Source organism: Lolium rigidum, unplaced genomic scaffold (genome assembly GCF_022539505.1).
Source record: "Lolium rigidum isolate FL_2022 unplaced genomic scaffold, APGP_CSIRO_Lrig_0.1 contig_2424_1, whole genome shotgun sequence".
NCBI classification, from domain to species: Eukaryota; Viridiplantae; Streptophyta; class Magnoliopsida; order Poales; family Poaceae; genus Lolium; species Lolium rigidum.
Window position 1 is genome coordinate 15,555 of NW_025900022.1, and position 16,971 is coordinate 32,525.

At 41.1% G+C, this 16,971-nt stretch overlaps 1 long non-coding RNA gene and 5 other non-coding genes across 6 annotated transcripts; all 6 read left to right on the forward strand.

Annotated features, from left to right (window-relative positions):
- The first annotated feature begins 14,049 nt into the window (after positions 1 to 14,049).
- On the forward strand, positions 14,050 to 15,507 carry LOC124680674. Its single transcript, XR_006995555.1, has 2 exons — positions 14,050 to 14,152; positions 15,231 to 15,507. It is a non-coding gene; the product is annotated as an uncharacterized LOC124680674 (long non-coding RNA).
- Positions 14,278 to 14,365, forward strand: LOC124680678. The gene has a single exon (XR_006995560.1). It is a non-coding gene; the product is annotated as a small nucleolar RNA SNOR75 (small nucleolar RNA).
- Positions 14,501 to 14,588, forward strand: LOC124680679. The gene has a single exon (XR_006995561.1). It is a non-coding gene; the product is annotated as a small nucleolar RNA SNOR75 (small nucleolar RNA).
- Positions 14,695 to 14,781, forward strand: LOC124680677. The gene has a single exon (XR_006995559.1). It is a non-coding gene; the product is annotated as a small nucleolar RNA SNOR75 (small nucleolar RNA).
- On the forward strand, positions 14,844 to 14,909 carry LOC124680676. Its single transcript, XR_006995558.1, has one exon. It is a non-coding gene; the product is annotated as a small nucleolar RNA Z105 (small nucleolar RNA).
- LOC124680675 lies at positions 15,038 to 15,119 on the forward strand. Its single transcript, XR_006995557.1, has one exon. It is a non-coding gene; the product is annotated as a small nucleolar RNA SNORD18 (small nucleolar RNA).
- Positions 15,508 to 16,971: the final 1,464 nt, after the last annotated feature.

Consider the following 16,971-nt stretch of genomic DNA (forward strand, 5'->3'; position numbering starts at 1 on the left):
AATTACAAGTTTACAACAATATGACTGTGCCGATTCCAAACTGGGGTTTCTGTACTGCCTTGAGACGGAAGAGCTTTACCCCATAATCACCTTAGACAAGTAGACATTGTAGAATATCGCAGGCACGCAACTTTTGTTTACTCATTGTAGTAGTATATTATATAGTTGCTAATGTTATATATTTAAGAATGACATCACACTACTGAATCTTCTTCTTAAGAACATCGCATCATTTGCAATGTTGGTGCGACGGTTCAAGCAGGTTCCCCTAGTGTTGCATGAAGGTGAAGAGGATATTATTGTCAAACTGACTCAATGCGGTTGGTTCAGGCCTCACCGTCTTTGATGACTTGGCCACATTTTCGTGAGGCCTAGAGTCGGATGAAGCACTTGGAGTGATCCTGTAATTTTGAGATATGGAGGGATTTTGGGCTCATTTAGAATAATGCTCATCGTTGCCACCTCTCCGGAGTCTAAGTCCATGCTCATGTAGACATTATAGAGTATAGACCTTGCGCGTTTGATACTTGAACCGCCGATATGTTTTTCCTTCGTGGTGAAACTACAATTTCCTCAAAATCAGCTAAGCAAAGTCTGACTCTCCCCTGCTTTCCATGCCATCTCCTAGTAGAAGCTTCAGTGTAGCGCCTGCAGAAGTGCAGATGCAATGAGCGGTTAGCTTGGTGTCATTGCGTGCACAAGCGCGAGAAATTCGTGGCGTGCTAGCCGTTCACGTTTCGAGGGTAGGATAGCCAATCTATGTCACGAGGGGCTTGTTTTCACTATTTCCATCTATACATCGCTAGATGCGCGCGTGTGCACCGTTGAGTGCAGCGGTGACTATCCAAAGACGCTAGCACCAGAGCGAGACGTTCCTATTGTCCTACTCTACGTGTGTTAACTGCGCACTGTTTTTCTTGGTAAGTACGTATTCCTACCGAGGACAATGGCTTCTTAGTTATTAAGACAACTAGGCACATAGAGTATTATAAGTAGTATCATATATGTATGTTGGCGATATGGCATTACAATTAATAAAGAAAGATGTGGGAGATACCATAGCATGTAAAATTAGAAATTTTAATAAAAAATACGTCATGTACATGCTTTGAGATTCTAAAAATATTAAATATAAAAAAACTATGATACCACATCATCATACTATACATAGTAGATGTGGTATCATAAACTAATACCATAGACACGATACTAATATATATTACTTCTCATTGTGATCGGTCTAAGTCGATATGACAGTGGCAACGTACACACGCCGACCACTGTCACACCCTTGGCACCAACAAAATGCCGACTATTGCGGCCAGACAAGAGGTAGAAGATGGAGCTTAGGACTACTATAGCATTTCACTAGTTGCTAGGTCGGCGTCACCCTCACTCATGTCCCGTAATCAACCAGCCTACCATACATCGTGCATGTTCATGTTTAGTCGTTTAATTGCTTGGATCGAGCAGGCAGGGCGACCGGCCGGGTCACTCACTGCTTGCATACATACATGCTCCCTCGATCGATCTTGAAACTAGTACGTGTTCCATCGTTTGGATCATAATGCTTGGCTTTCGATCTTGACATTGGTCCGTCCTGACCAAACGACTGACTCGTACTGTTGAAGCTGTGACACATAGACACAACCACGGAATGATACGTACACTCGCAACTTGCAAGTCTCAGCACTGCATATGTTTCGGACAGACAGATCGAGCAACACATCAAGCCTCACTGCACCAGCCCATGCCCTGTGTGTAGTGTATTTGTCGGGAGATGAGATGATTGCCTGCATCATTACCGTATTATTGCCTCGATTCACTCCCACTCCCACACCCAATTTGGCTGAGTCCGTCCATCCATCCATTCCATCCATCCCCTGCCTTCTTGTAAAATTTGTAGGCTTCTTCCATTTTTGAATATTCAGCACATTCATCCATGTGCAAAAACGATCAAACCTGAATTCACGGGCTATGCATTCAAAATTCAGACCATTCAGGCAAGCACCACTGTGGTGCGTTCCTTCCCGTTGCCAGTCGCTCCTCCACGCGGCCTTGACATCAGCTCTCCTATGCGGCGCTTCTCTTTGTATACTTCTGTCTACTCTCAATATATCTATCTTGTATGCCCCCAAGCCCCGATGCATGCATGCATGCATGCATGTGACGCTGCGTCCGCCTTGTCGATAGTTCTGTACACGGCGTGCCTGTCTCTGCCTCCTTGTTTACATCCAATTGATGATCATCCGTATGCCTTGTGGCTGTCATATAGGCCTAACACATGCATGAAATAGGTCCGATTGGGTGACCCATCAAAAAAGTTCATTGATAAGACCTCAATTAATTGTATCCAATATTTTTTGTGAATATATTGTTGACAACCTCAAGGGGAGAAAGTCATTTAGAATTTTAGATTATCCAAAGCTCACAATGCATAGTATCATATAGAAGTATTATGCGTATGATACTACTACATGTTACTATATCCACAATGCATGATATCATATGTTAGTATCATATTCTTCTTATATTAATTGATTTGTAGAATCTCAATACAAATATATGTACAAGATTTATTTGACATTAATTTTTCTAGTAGTATGTGCTATGATACGGTTTCTACCTATGATACTAGTATTCTCTCTCACATCCTTAATTGCACTGCCACATCACCATTTTGCATGCATGATACTACCTATGATACTCCTGTTGTGGGTAGTCTAAGGATTATATATTTTGGTACTCACGTACTGACTTCTGACAAGAGACATGTCCAGTGGATGTAAATTGTTTGATGTGTTTCAGGTGGAACAGAGCGCAAACGAACTAAACCTAAACACATTAATTTACTGGTTGGATCCTTTGGATGAATCATGGGAAACAAACACCGGAAGAGCTCTCGAAAAATTCAGGAATTTTGGAGGACTGAAAGTGTATTTAGAATGTTGAATAAAAACAAAAACCCAAGTTTGAGATCTTGGTATATTTTCTACGAAATTCAATGCAAAACAATGCAATCATAAAAGTATTTAAAACGCAATAGTTATAGTCCTAATGGTTCCTATACCCCCCCCCCCCCGGCGCAAAAAAGGGTTCTTACATGCAAAACACCTAATCCCGCAAATCCCTATGAATATCTCAAATAATTCAAACAAACACAAAAGAGGCATTTTGAGAGATTTCATTTATAAGGTTGATGGAAAGGTGGATTTGGTACCTCCTCCTACCAAGGGGTGTGTGGAGCTAGTATTAGGGTACACACAGGGTGTGATTGGTTGCCTAGCCATATTTTATGCTCTCGGGGCTAGGTCCTAGGGACATGGCCAAGGGAAAACGGTTATTCGGCCGTGTTGTGCACTTCGTTTGGTTGAGTACAGTAGCATTGGCGGCATGAAGTGGACAACTATCCATAACTTGTTTGGCATGTTGTACACATGTCTTTTAGGCTCAATGTATATAAAAGGTGTTTAGTTCCCAAGTGAGGCTACATGTGGTTATGTTGGTCCAAATATGGTAAGTTTACAATTTCATTGCATATTACATCTGATCGTAGAGATCAATTAGAGAAAAAGAAGCTTGAAGATCTCCATAGGCAGGACAAGATCATATCTTTGATCCTAATCTCTCATTCATGATGTGCACATTCGGCTATATGTTCGGCTCTTCTCATCAACCTCCACCTCATCGGCCAGAGCATCGTCGGCCAGAAACAAAATGTAGTACTCCTCCTCTTCCTCCTACCTAGTTTTGAACCGTTCGCAATAGTTGTTGGAGAAATACTTGGCTTCATCTTGGGTGCTCTTCCTTAATCGTAGACTTCTCGAAACCTCTTTTTGTACACCACATACAGATGCATCTAAAATGCATATATGAACTTTGTAGTTTATTGCCACATATTCCTTCATATTTTCATATCATATAAGGTTATATCAATGTTTAATATTGTTTTTGGGATTTTCCAATGATCTCCTTTATTGTGGGTTATAACTCTGTAGAACAGGAATCTCCTATTTTATCTATTTTTTTACTTTCAAGGACCTATACAGAGTCAAATGGACCTACGCTTTTTCGAGGATCAATATTTTACAAGGAGTGATGATATGAAGATTTGAAATCACACAAACGGAGCCAGGAGTCCCAAAAGCCTAAAGGTGGCACGGCCCCCACCCTGATGTCTACGCATGCTTCTATTCTTGTAGACAGTGTTGGGCCTCCAAGTACAGAGGTTTGTAGAACAGCAGTAAGTTTCCCTTAAGTGGATCACCCAAGGTTTATCGAACTCAGGGAGGTAGAGATCAAAGATATCCCTCTCAAGCAACCCTGCAATTAAGATACAAGAAGTCTCTTCTGTCCCCAACACACCCAATACACTTGTCAGATGTATATGTGCACTAGTTCATCGAAGAGATAGTAAAATGCAAGTGATATGGATGAATATGAGTGGTAATAACAATCTGAAATAAATATGGCAGCAAGTAAACATGCAGTAAAACAATAAATAAACGGTGATTCGATGTTTGGAAATAAGGCATGGGGATCATACTTTCACTAGTGGTCACTCTCAACAATGATATCATAAAGGAATATAAATATAAGCACTTCACTATGCTACTCTGAAAGACTCTCTGGTTGGATAACGAACACTAATTCACCGTGTAGGTCTGCAAAAGCAAATGTATTCCCAAGTACTAATGAACACCCCGCGCTGCACTTTGAGCATTCATAGGCGGTACTGACACACCATAATTTCATAGAGACATCCAACTCAAATCATAATTCAGCGAACAAGTATTCTGTGTGGGTGCACACACTCCACCTTTACACACGTGGGACAAGGAGTCTCCGGAGATCACATATGTAAAATCCACTTGAATAGCATAAAGACATCTAGATTACAAAGCTCATGGTCACATAAAGATCACACCATGGGAGAGAGAGATAAACCACATAGCTACCGGTAGAGCCCTCAGCCCCGAGGGAGAACTACTCCCTCCTCATCATGGGAGTCAGCAATGGCGATGGAGATGGCGGTGGAGTCGATGGAGATGGCTCCGGGGGCAATTCCCCGTCCCGGCAGCGTGCCGGAACAGAGATTTCTATCCTCCGGATCTTGTCTACGACGGCGGCAGAACTACGGGACTTTTCATGGATGGAGGCATGCATAGTTGTCAGAATCATGATTCTACTATGTGATTCTACGACTTTACGACCCAAATTGAGTGGAACGATTCAACGATTCTGCTATGTAGGATCTTAGATTTTACGATTCTAAAAGTTAAGTTCCTACAGTTTGCGATCCTACCATAGAGGTTCCGATCCGATTCAAAATCACGATTCTGACAAGGCATGTATATTTAGGGTTTTTGCATCGGGAGCTTTATATAGGCGGAAGGGCGAGGTCGATAGGCGCTAGGTGAAGGAACTGACACCGTGGCATCTTGTTAATAGGTTAGTGCCATAAATCATATAAAAGTACAACGAAGTTGTAATGTCCTGTGTGCCGAGACGATCGAGGGGTAGATTTTAGAAAGGGATGTGCATTGTATTGCAAATTCCCGGGGAAATTTCGTTTTTAAAACAAAATCAGACGGAGGGGGCAAGTTTCTCTCTCGACACCTTACAGGCTAGGGTTTCGAGAGGGCAATTTGCATCTCACCTAACTAGATTAGGGCTTTGAGAAGAGAGGGGAGAGTTTATACAAACTTAAGGAACATTTAATTCTAAATTAAGATGTATGATTGAATGTCTCAAAAAATTTGAATTTGAATTTCAAATTCAAACATTAAATGATAGCCACATTGTTGGCTGATTCAGAGCTATGGTTTCAATTAGTACCTAAAGTTATCTTGTCTCCGTGAAACTTGAAGTTCAAATCTGTTTGAAAAGTAAGGAGCTGAAAATTTAGTTTTCGAAATAATCAAGGTATGAGATATATATGATATCTAAGACCTTATTGCAAGATGATAGAATATAATTTGGTGAGACTACATAAACTCATAAGTTTTATGGGAATGTACGAAGGTTGAAGACGCAAGGCGTTCCAATCCTCCAACTATTGGGGCACTAACAATATTCGCATATCCATGAAGTGATCGTCCTTAGTATGCACCGTTGCTAAGACTCGTCGTTTCGAAGCATCACGTGATGATCGGGTGTTATAGATTCTACGTGTGCATACAACGGGTGCAAGCCAGATTTGCACATGCGAATACTGAGGTTATACTTTACGAGCCTAGCATGTACAGACATGGTCTCGAAAAGTCGTCATGATATGATAATATTATGAGTGAAATTGTTCATCATATTAAAAGGTTACTAATACTTAAATCCGGAACACTTGTCATATGATGATCAACTTCAAAGTAAGAACCTCAAGGTTATTGGTATTTGACCAACAAACCTAGAAGTTATTGATGTTGAAGTGTTTTTCTGAATAATGAGGAAAGCTAAAAGAGAAACTACAAAAAGATTATTGGCGGAAAGAAAGAAAAGACTAGAAAGTCTAGCTCGAGTGTATATAAATGATATACATATTATGAATGTATTCTTTGTTTGGTCACACAATGAAATTCTTGGGTATTAGTACCATATTGGTCGGTATGAAGTGTCATACAAAACAACGCAATACAAGAATACAATGGCCTAAGTGACTGACTAGGAATATGATAGGAATGCACGTCTGGAACAAAAATAAAGTGTTATTGTGTTCGTCGTTGGCATTCTATCTAGCCCTTAGAATTTATAATAAAGAACTTAATAATTGTTATTTTGCTCTGGTCAAATGAAAACAATAAGTTGTTCAAATTATGACATTACTCCATGTACGATGGATAAGTTATTATAAATCTTAATGGTGAAACACACATACATAAAACTGACGCTAAAATGCCATAAGGCAAATGATTTGAATTCCACTTATTTGTGGAACCGCCATTTAGGTCATGTTAGAAAGGAACGCATGAAGGAACTCCATGCAAATGGATTTTTTGGAGTCATTTGATTTTTGAATCGTTTGGCGCTTGCAAATCTTTTCTAAAGAGAATGACTGAAATACCGTTCATAGGCCAAGAGTTGAACGGGAAACTAACTTAGTGGAAACATACATGACGATATATGTGGTTCACTGGGCATAGTTGTGTGCGGGAGATTCTTCTACTTCATGAAAACTTCTAACAATGAATTGAGTATATATGTGGATATATTCGATAAGGAAGAGGTTTGAAACATTTGAATGGATTCAAATAAATTTTAGCATGAAGTGGAAATCATCGTAATAGAAAAGTCAAATATCTATGATTGGATCATGGGGGAAATATTTGAATTACGAGTTTTAGCGAACATCTAAGAGAGTTATGAAATTGTTCTACAACTCACGTTTCTTGGAGTATCATAATAATGATGGAGTATCCGAGAGATGTATCCAAACCTTGTTGGATTAATGATGAGATAAAATATTATGACGCCATTATATTTTTGTGTGGATTATGCTTTAGTGACTACCGCTTTTACACTGAATAGAGCATCATCATGATCCGTTGAAATGACACCATACGAGTTATGGCATGGGTATAAACCCTAATAGTCCTTTCTTTAAATTTTGGTCTAAGAGTATACAACCAAAATCGGATGAATGTCTTTGTTGGTTATCCCGAGAGAATTGATTGGGAATTCTTCCCACGAGACAAAGACAAAAGTCTTTGTCAATGTTTCTTATTTCCGAGAAATTGTTTCTAGTGAAGTATTTGAGTGGGAGGACAATATAATTTGATAAGGTTTATGAACCGGAGCATAATGATCAGAGTAGCGCAGCATCGGAATTGGTTTCGGAAGCGGCCACAACGATCATGGCTCCCATGACTACAAAGTGTTTTAGCCATGGAGATCGAAGTACATATTGAACCTTGTAGGTATGGTTTACTTTGTGATCAAATAAATGATTTGTGGACAAAGGATTGATTTTGAACAATGATAAACCAACTACAAACAAAGAAGTTATGATGGGCCCTGACTCCGTTAAAATGGCCATGCACCATGAAATCCATAATAGATGAATATTTTTTGAAAGTAAATGGATCTATAGACTTGGATGAAATATCCTTGAAGAAGCTCGACTTGTCGAAAAATTGTTTACGACAAAGTTCAAAGAGTTGACTACGATAAGATTAGATCTTCCGTAGAAATGCTTATAGTCTATATGGATTATTCTAGTAGGATGGCAAAATACATTACTTATCGAAGTATGTATTAAAGGTGTATACAAGATACAACCAAGAGTTTTGCTGGTCCGTGGAATATTAGATAGGTATACAAACTTCAATTTGATGAAGTGAGTATCGCGGAGTTTGAATCTTCACCGAGATGAAATAGTCAAAGAGTTTTTGATTTCATCAGAGACGATGAAGAGGCTTGCATTTGCAAGAAATTAAGTGGGAGCGCTAAGACACATTTATAATACTTTATGTAGGTGACATATAGTTGGTTATAAATGATGTAATTATATACTTGATTAAAATGTTTCATTGAGAATTAACTTCAATGAAAGGATATGGACTGAAACAAATTTAGTGTCAAGATCTATGAAGATAGATTGAAACACATAAATAAGTTTAAGTCAAAGTACATATGATGGATATTGAAGTAGTTCAATATAGAAATATTAAGAAAATGTTCTTGTCATGTGAAGGTTTAACAAGACTTGAGTGTATCTGACACTCAATGAGTAAAAACACATGAGTGATTATAGATCACGAATAATATGTACACAATCAGATATCATGTGCTATAAAGTGTTATGAGCATATACCAGAATGATTCATATGATGATCATTGGACGACAGTAAGAATATCCTTGAGTACTTTAGAAGAACTAAGGATATATATATATATTTTTGTATGAAGAAATGACAAACAAATCGCTGTAAGGTGTTACACCAATATTGTTTTTGTCACATATAAAATATAATTTCAATCTCAAATTAGACTAAGTGTTGTTTAAAAGGTAGCACAACAAGCTAGAAGTTGTCTATGCTAGATTTAGAAGAGTTCTAAATATTGTGATGGATTCTACAAATGAAGGCAGAATATGTCATTGTTTTGACGATGACAAAGGATGTTAAGTCAGGAGGTTCTTTGAGAACTTGGTGTAGTTCGACGCAGTCAGAACTTTGAAGCTATATTGTGTGTGACAATATTAGTGACATATTTTCAGACCGCGGAATTAAGGTTCCACCAGAAGACCAAACATATTTAAATGCCGACTCATTTAGAAATGAGTGATGCGTTGAGACGCAAATGAATTACAAAATACATACGTTTCTGAGCGTGTCAGATCCGTTGACTAAAACCTCTCCCGTAAGCAATACATGATAAAGCACCAGAAGGCCAAGGTGTTATATCTTTACAAATGTAAACTAGATTATTGACTCTAGTGCAAGTGGGAGATCGAAGGAGATATGCCCTAGAGGCAATAATAAAGTGGTTATTATTTATATCTTTATGTTTATGATAATTGTTTATATATCATGCTATAATTGTATTAACCGAAACATTAGTACATGTGTGATATGTAGACAACAAGAAGTCCCTAGTATGCCTCTTAAACTAGCTTGTTGATTAATGGATGATTAGTTTCATAATCATGAACATTGGATGTTATTAATAACAAGGTTATATCATTGTATGAATGATGTAATGGACACACCCATATTAAGCGTAGCATAAGATCTCGTCATTAAGTTATTTGCTATAAGCTTTCGATACATAGTTACCTAGTCCTTATGACCATGAGATCATGTAAATCACTTATACCGAAAAGGTACTTTGATTACACCAAACGCCACTCGCGTAAATGGGTGGTTATAAAGGTGGGATTAAGTATCCGGAAAGTATGAGTTGAGGCATATGGATCAACGATGGGATTTGTCCATCCCGATGACGGATAGATATACTCTGGGCCCTCTCGGTGGAATGTCGTCTAATGTCTTGCAAGCATATGAATAAGTTCATAAGAGACCACATACCACGGTACGAGTAAAGAGTACTTGTCAGGAGACGAGGTTGAACAAGGTATAGAGTGATACCGATGATCAAACCTCGGACAAGTAAAATATCGCGTGACAAAGGGAATTGGTATCGTATGTAAATGGTTCATTCGATCACTAAAGTCATCGTTGAATATGTGGGAGCCATTATGGATCTCCAGATCCCGCTATTGGTTATTGGTCGGAGTGAGTACTCAACCATGTCCGCATAGTTCACGAACCGTAGGGTGACACACTTAAAGTTGGATGTTGAAATGGTAGAACTTGAATATGGAATGGAGTTCGAATATTTGTTCGGAGTCCGGATGAGATCCCGGACATCACGAGGAGTCCCGGAATGGTCCGGAGAATAAGATTCATATATAGGAAGTCATATTCCAAGTTTGGAAATGATCCGGTGCATTTATGGCAGGTTCTAGAAGGTTCTAGAAAAGTCCGGAAGAAATCACCATGGAAAGTAGAGTCCCGGAGGGACTCCACCTTGCATGGCCAGCCAACCCTAAAGGGGATGAGTCCAAGGTGGACTCCCCTATGGTGGCCGGCCAACCCCCTCATGGAAAGGGGAATCCCACCCCAAGTGGGATTCCCACCTTGGGTAGGTTTTCCTACATATGGGAGGTTTCATTGTTGGGGTCTTATTCGAAGACTTGGATACCAACACTTGGGGATTTCCACCTATATAATGAGGAGGAGAGGGAGGGGCTGCCTACACTTGGCCGCACCACCTAGGGCTGCCCTTGGCCGGCGCCCTAGCCTCTCCCTCTCTCCCCAAACCCTAGCGGTCTCTCTCCTCCACCACATCCCGCACGCTTAAGCGAAGCTCCACCGGATTTCTCCACCATCACCGACACCACGCCGTCGTGCTGTCGGATTCAAGAGGAGCTACTACTTCCGCTGCCCGCTGGAACGGGGAGGTGGACGTCGTCTTCATCAACAACCGAACGTGTGACCAAGTACGGAGGTGCTGCCCGTTCGTGGCGCCGGAAGCGATCGTGATCAAGATCTTCTATGCGCTTTGCAAGCGGCAAGTGAACGTCTACCGCAGCAACAAGAGCCTCATCTTGTAGGCTTTGGAATCTCTTCAAGGGTGAGACTCGATAACCCCTCGTTGCTACCGTCTTCTAGATTGCATCTTGGCTTGGATTGCGTGTTCGCGGTAGGAAAATTTTTGTTTTCTATGCAACGTTATCCTACAGCTTCGTCGTCAGTTTCCTGCTCCAGCCCAGTTATGGTCGCAAGGACCTCCTTTGGCGGGGCGGATTCTGCTTCAGAGTGCTCCTCACCTTGCACTTCCTTTAGTGCACGATTGTACTCTTCAGTGTCCATGGAGGAAGCATCGTCAGATGTTGGGCTCAAGTGCCCAAGGTTGATTCTTCTTTTTCTCCGGCTTACTCTTGCTGATCCGGAGTGCTGTTTTCTCCGGCAACCTCTTGTTGATCCGGAGTGTCATTGTTTCCGGTAGACTCAACCTGCATGGGTCCAGCTCCGTCTTGAGGAGGGGCGGTTCCTGCGGTATGTGTGAGGAAGTGCACGAAGTGGGACCTTTGTTTCTCTAACACCTGGGAGACCCAGGCGGATCTGCATTGGTCTTCCACCGTAGTTTCCTGCTCAAGGGCGGATTGGGTGGGTTTGAAATTTCCAGATCTAAGGCAGAATCTTCCTTAGGAAGTTCCTGCATCTCAGATCGGATCTTCGCGACTGCGTCCTGCTCAGCGGCGGTCGCGTCAGCGTGACTTACCAGGGTGTTTCCGTCGGAATCGACGGTCTCACCAATGAAGATGTGAATGCTGCCGATTGGGACGATGGAGAGCTTGATGGGGTCGGTTTTGGCCGGAATCCAGCACTCGTCCTGAGGGACGATCGGAAAGTTCCCGGCGTAAAGGACACGCCCCACAGCGATGGATTCGTCGCAGCTTTCCATGGCGGAACCCTCCCGGTTCCGACCTCTAGATGCCGCTGGCCCCACGGTGGGCGCCAACTGCCGTTGCCTACGGTCCAGAGGAGGGATCCTCATGGAGGGAAGAAGAAGTAGGGGCCATTGGGCGGAGAGTCCTCGGAATGATGATACGCGATTTATCCAGCTTCGAAACACCTGCTCGAGGACATGGCCTACTGCTGCTTGTCTGGAATTATCTAGGTGCTTTCGCGTTGTTATGATCTGTGGTTGTTCCTCTAGGGCTCCTGGGATCCGGCTTATAAAGGCGCCATATCTAGGGTTTACAAGGAGAGTCCTAGCCGGAATACAAGTTGCCTAACTACGGTATGCTATCTTGCCGTGTACGTCAAGAATCCGCCTTCCCTTGTACGTCGTACCAGATTCGGCTACCCCTGACGGGCCAGGCCGGATCCAACTTCTAGAGTTGGTCAGTGGATCCGACTCCTTGTTCCTGGCTGAACTTCATCCATTTTGACCTTCAACAACTGGGCCGCCCGATGGGGCATATGCCACCATCACCGTGTGTGGGCCACCCGGGCTTGCCGGATCTAGGCACTGTCGATGGTAGATTAGTATACCCACACCATGAAGGATCCACTTTCGCGCTCGTTAGAGCTGGCCGGCTGGAAACGGTCGAATTGAGCATTCTTCTTGAGCCATGTATGTTTTGTGTGCATCTTGGTTGTTTTGAGAACCATGATATGAAGTGATTTTTTTCGTTGTAGCCTACCAAACATCTATTTTTTTGCCCAAATAATGCGAGAAAGTCTTTCACAAGCAACCAATCACGCCCTTGATGTCTTGTAATTTTAAATTTGGATCAAGGAATAATTTCAAGGATGATGTTATGCAAGTAGTTGTGTAAAAAAGGATATAATTCTGATTGACTAGTAAGAAAGGCGGAAAAAAGGGTAGAATAAACATGGGGATACGACGTCTAATCTAACTAGCCTTTAGAAGAGGAGGAATTCTCAAGTTGGTGCCTGCCACAGCTGCAGAGCTAGGATTTTTGTAAGGGGTATGCAAAGAGCCAAAGACACAAAATTTGTTTTTTTGACGCGGAAATAAGATATAGAAGTTCCCAATAACAAGAGCGAAACTATAAATTGTTGACGGGACTGACAACATCACGAATATTTTAATACATTGAAAATTAAAGAAAAAGTTATAAGATTGCTAATATTTTCATGTTGATTTTGGGTTTAAATATCAATAGATATTGGCGTTGACGTTGAGGTGAAGATGTGGTATGGGTCAGCAACAACCCCAATTAAATTATTTGGGCCTACTTGTTATAAGTGGGATCAGGGATACTTTCAGCAAGAAATATATCGAAGAGTTAGCAAAAAAAAGTTAAGTTGTTTTTTAGGCAGAAGACATGGATACCTGCAAAATAGCAATCATTTGTCAAACATACTTGTACCACTGGTTATGATGCAAAAGCCATCAAAGTTATTGTATTTCTTAAAACAGTGAAGTGTCAGCTTAATCACGACAGAACTTCAATAAACCTCAAACGTGGAATCAAACAGGCAATACAATTAGGAAAAAATACAGTATATTAATTTGCACTATGGCACCTTCAACTTCTATTGCTAACATGTACTACTCAAGGTTTTTGCTACATCTGATGAGTCACCGTCAAAACATCAGTGGTTCCAATGCTCAATTTAACTGCTTATCAGATATTTCAACAAACTTATTTGATTCATGGGAAAACGAGGGGTCCATGGAGTTCAAAGTAGAAATAACTATGTTCTAGGTTCTATTACCTCTGTCCTCTTTTAATTGACGCCCCTATGTACCTCGCTTCCTGCATGACACAACTCCCCGCGTGGATTAAAAAGGAACTGAGGGAGTAGCTCGTAGGCGCATGCTTCGTGGATATTATGCGAGCGTGGGCCAAGGCGCGATGTCTTCGTTCAAAGTCCGGCCCAAAAGCCCAATAATCGAGAGTTCAATTCAGAGCAGAACGTCGACTGATCCCAGCCGTCCACGTGTCCAACTCGGCTAGGGTTTGCGTTTTCCAGCAACCGAGCCCTATAAGTACGAGGCGGCAGCCCTCGCAGCCATCCATCTACTGAGATCGAGATCTTCCACACACCGCCGCCGCAGCAAACCGGAGAGCGAGACCTACTGAGCGCACCGCACCGCCGCCGAGATGAGGGCCAAGGTTTGTTTGTACCTTGCCCGCGCTCTCTCGTCTACTGCTGTAGTTACATGATTCTCTGCTGTTGTATGTGTGCTCGAGTTCGTCAATTTCTTTGCGATTCCTCGCGGCATGCTTGTTTTTGCGGTTCTCTGTGATGATCAACACTGATTAGATGTCCGATATAATCCATTCCATTCAACCGTGGGGACAAAACGAGGCATTTGTCTGAGAGAACTGCTTATATTCTGATTCCATTTGCTGATTCTGTTGTCTTAGTTACTGTGATATTAGTGTTATGTCTAGTTATGTGATATTAGATGTAGTTATCTGTGTGTCTGTCGTTTTCCCTCTGCTTTCGTTGTTTGCGGTTCTCTGTGATGATCAACACTGATTAGATGTCCGATACAATCCATTCCATTCAACCATGGGGACAATACGAGGCATTTGTCTGAGAGAACTGCATCTATTTTTGTGTCGATTTTCTTACTGTGATATGGTAGGTAAGTGTATGTAACTTTTATTTCTCAAGCTGGTCTTTCTTTTGGTCTCCCTTCTTCAATTGTTCTCGGTGATGATGAAAATAGATGACGAGTCTGAAGAAATCCATTCAATTAAACCATGTGGACAAACGAGGCATTTGTCTGAGAGAACTCTATTTGTGTATGATTTGCTAGTCTTTTCGTAGTTGTTTCTTATATTTTGTTCTGTGTCTTTGGCATGATGAGGAATACAATGGCGTCTGATCTATTTGATGATAAAATCCTCCTACTCATTCTGAATGTCAAATCACCTGCCTTATCCTTTTGTGTAAAGATTTACATTGATTAGTTTTCTCCTCGGTATTCTTAGTGCTTCAGCTATACAGATAACATGTTTTTGTTCTTGTTCAATCAAAATTCGTAGTTTGGAACATGATGAAGAACAATTGGTCCGTGTTTCTGATTATCTCGTGATGATATCCAATGAAACACTCAATGCTTCTGATTCTAATAGGATCTAGTCAAATCTTTTTTGGCTCTGTTTTTGACTTACTGTTCTCTGTGTTCGTAAAGCTTCACCTCTGTGTACTGATGGTATGTATGTTGACTACAATTTGCAGTGGAAGAAGAAGAGAATGAGGAGGCTCAAGAGGAAGCGCCGAAAGATGAGGCAGCGATCCAAGTAGGCTGCTTCGAGAAGGGGAAGCATCTTCTAACATCTGGCACTAGACGTTGAGGGATGATGGCATCGTGGTCTAATGATTCCTGATATGTTCTGTAGTTTTTGGTTGTGGAATATGTTTACCTGTGTTTGTTTCAAATATAAGACTAAGTTATTGTAATGTGAGGATTTATATGTTTCTGTTTCTCGTATGCACTTGGAGCTTGTTCTGTTTATGTATGTTCTTGTTTGATGCCCAGCTACTGCTATCTTCGATCTGAATTGATCTAGTGATGTGCTTTCTCGTGTGAGCATACTTGTGTTTCGGTTTATTGATCAATTAGAATTACGTTGCCATGTTATTTTGGTTAGTCCTTTACCCGAGGTGGACGTCAACTCTGGCTTGGATTGAAATATAATTGTTTGGAAAAAAAGATTGAAGGGCGCATCATCTCCCATCTTTTGCGATCGTATCACTTTCTTTTGTTCGAAGCTGAATTAAACCACATTCCAACGCAGGGCAGGTTAAACATACATCACTTCTCATTCGCTTCGTCGCATATAACTTTTTGATCGGCAATTTCATATTAGCGCTCCTACATTCATCGTATACCTATAATCTGGGATTGTTGAAAAATATCAAATCCCGGCTTTGCCATAAAAACGAAATGTCCATGTGCATCCTCATCCCCTGCTAGCCAAACGTACTCTCAATTTCAGGGAAAAAAGGTGGGGTTCATTGCTTCCACACCCACCTTCACGTACCCATGCTACTTAATCCATACGATGACCCATATATACATCTCCCAGGGATTCACCCGACAACCTCGATCTCAGCATATAGGTAGTCCAATGTAGCATTCAGTTTGGTGAATGACAATACATGCTAAAGAAAAAAGACGATGAGTTACATAAGGCAAAAACAACGCGGATGTTCTGATGGTTTCTGTATGCAAAAAAACATGGTGATTGAATTCTAAGAATAGAGGGTATCGGGTGGGAATCTATTAGCCACAAGAAATTTGTAAGTTGTTTGTCTGCACAACATTGAGCCTACATAGTTTTACCTCGTTGCCAGACTTTTACGCTAGTAGCTAAGCGTATGGTTTCTCCTAACATTTTCTTCATGGGTCTCCGGCTCATGCGCCTTATTGTTATCAAGTGCAACTTCGATGCACCTCCAAACTAATTTGAAGACATCGACCATGGAACCAACATGTGAATATACGACTTGCATGCACTAATCTTCTATCTAGAACCTTCTAGAAATCTGGAATAAACAGTTAACATTGTGTGATGGCAAATCTGAACTGAAATATGGAGGAAACATGCATAAAACCTCTTTATGCAGTACGACTCACAAGTAAGTGAGTACATAAGCTTCACATTCCTCCTCTTTTGTCATCATGCTCCTCCTCCTTGTTTCACCCTAGTCGGTAATCTATGCAAGGATGAAGATAGTCAATGTTCGATGCAATATAAACAAATGAAGGATTCATCTTTTATTAAATCTAGCTTGTAGCTTTTCAAATGTAATTAAGCAGTTTTAACTAAACGTTGTGGAATATGTTTTCCTGTGTTTCTTCCAAATATAAGACTTTATGTTATTGTAATGTGAGGATTATATATGTTTCTGTTTCTTCATCTTATGCACTTCTAGCTTGCTCTGTTTATGTTGCCATGTTCATTGTTTGATGTCC